Source organism: Rutidosis leptorrhynchoides, chromosome 3 (assembly GCF_046630445.1).
Source record: "Rutidosis leptorrhynchoides isolate AG116_Rl617_1_P2 chromosome 3, CSIRO_AGI_Rlap_v1, whole genome shotgun sequence".
In the NCBI taxonomy this organism is placed as follows: Eukaryota; Viridiplantae; Streptophyta; class Magnoliopsida; order Asterales; family Asteraceae; genus Rutidosis; species Rutidosis leptorrhynchoides.
Window position 1 is genome coordinate 203,832,658 of NC_092335.1, and position 2,623 is coordinate 203,835,280.

Genomic DNA, 2,623 nt, shown 5'->3' on the forward strand with positions numbered 1-2,623 from the left:
TCAAGTAACAAAATAGTAAATCGAAATTAATTCATTTACTATTCATGTGAATAGTAAATGAAATGAAATTAATTAATTTACTATTTACATGAAAGTGACATGATAGAAATTATTAATTATAAGTTTCATAAACTACCCCTGAAGTATTTGTAAAATACGACTTTTTAAAATATAGCATTGTATTTGAAAATGATCTTGATTTCTTTTGATTTGCTTTTTGCTATCAAACAAACGAATCTTGATTTCTTTTGATTTACTTTATGCTACCAAACAAATGGGATATATTATATATTCATATATGTGTATCAGATTACGAAGTAATTTTTGAATCATTCTAATGCTTTCGATGAACTAAAAGGAAAAACACATATTACATATTTTGGGTTCATAATATTAATCAAAGGTTGATTGATTATTACTTGGGTTTGGACTAGCATCCATTGACGTTGTTTGAAGTGTAGTGTGAACTATCCAAAGAGACGGTCATATTTTTGATCGTAGGTTTCTCTCCTTCAATCAGGTTCTTCAAGAAAGGTTTCTCTCCTTCAATCAGTTTCTTCAAGAAAGGTATATCGTTTACTCATCTTATGATTTATATTCTTGACAATTATTATGGTGTAACTGGATTTTTGGGATCGTTAATCATGTGCATGTTTCATTAAATAAGTGAAAATTTAATCTTGTTAAATTTTGTTCATAAAATAATAAAAGATTATTATTTTAACTATCCGCTGCGTTAATCTGTTTTGGTAAAAGTACACACGATTTTCCAACAGTGGTATCAGAGCCGCTTTTACACCATCTTAATTGTCGCGTGATTTTCTTTAAATTTAGCTTTGTGGTGAATTGGTAAAAGTCGAAACCTTTTTGGTTTTTAAAGTCAACGCGGTTGATTTAGACTTAACCTCATGACGCACAAATATGATTGAAAGAATATCACTATTTTAAATTGTAGATTTAATTGTTATGGCTTGAATATTTATTATAATTGTTGATTGTTATATTCCATGGTTATACACATGTATTGTAACCATGGACAAGCCATATATAGGTTTTAATAATGTAGTTATTAAAATTGTGATTGCATACATAGCCCGTAATGCCCCGACCTATGTGATTGTTGTGATTATTGATTACGGCAATATTATATCATGTTGATTATTTATTTTATTAGAAAGGCCATTTTGAAGCCAAAGTTGTATTGTATTTATTTTTCATTTTCATAGTATTGTATTTCAGTTTATTTTAATTTGTAAAAGTACTAGTTTAGTTGTATTTTCAAATTTAAATAAATGTAACAAGATGAAAATTGAAGATAAAGATGCAACACGAAGTTTGACTTAGAAGATGGCGAACAGGTCAAGTTGACAACGATGGCGTTTGTCAAGTTTTCACTTGATTCTTGAATTAAGTGGGAGCTACGATATTACCCTTAGTTTGACCTCTTGATCCCATGTCGGCTCATGGGATTAAGCATAGGATTTTTTGGGCTAGGCTATGTGTGTGTGATGCATGGTTGTGTTTTATTTTACGCATTTATATTTAATGGTTGATTATAATATATGCTAAATGTTTTTGATGAAAACATTAAATAAAACCGGTAACGAGTTTCAAATATTAAAATTGATGATTTTAAAAGGTTAAATTCTAACGAGTTTAAAGTTAAATAATTTTGAGACTCAAATTATATATATATGTTTTTTGATGAAAACATTAACTAAAACTCTAAACGAGTTTCAAAGATTAAAATTGATGATTTTAGAATAAGTTAAACTCTAACGAGTTTAATGATAAATGATTTTGAAAGACAAATAAAATATATGGACGACATCTTTTAAAACTGTTTTAAAACGATACACGTTTGTGTATTTGTTATTTTTATATCCTATAAATTAAATAACAAATTAGATCACAAACATAATCGACATATACAATTGGTTAAAATGTTTTTTTAACTAGTAGTGTAGCGAATCTTGTGTGCATGCATTATTCGTTGACACAAACTTTTTACAAAATACCCATCAAATTTAAGTCATGCCATCCAATGAGCTTGCAAACACTCCTCGTTATTTTTCTGATCTAGTGAGACTAGGCTGAATTATAGCCACGAGGTGGATTTTTCGATCTAGTGAGACTAGCGTGAATTTCCACTGTTTTCAAATTGGACGACTTAATCGTATTCATGGTGAGACCTGAGTTCGAGGCAAGGATGAGACAAACATGTTAGTAGATAATAGTGGTTTGTTGAACTACACATATCTCAAGGTCTCATAAAGATCTAAGAGTTGCACTTGTAATGCAATTGGTACCCGTTACCTACCAATAGACTCCATAACTGCTAGCTGATCAACAGATGTGGCTATGGAACCTCTATGTGGATCTTAGGCTTTCGTAAATTAATTGTTTTTTTTATAATATTATAAAAACTTGGGTAGTTAATTTATTAAAGCTCAATATCGAAAATACTAAATTGAATCTTATATCTATTGTAGATGTCAAATAATCAAGACGTAAACCAAAACACACTTCCTTCTTTGTTGGAGAAGGATAAACTCAATGTTCAAACTTCCTAGACTGACACTGCAACCTGAGAATTGTTCTCAAGCATACATGGAAGTTGAAC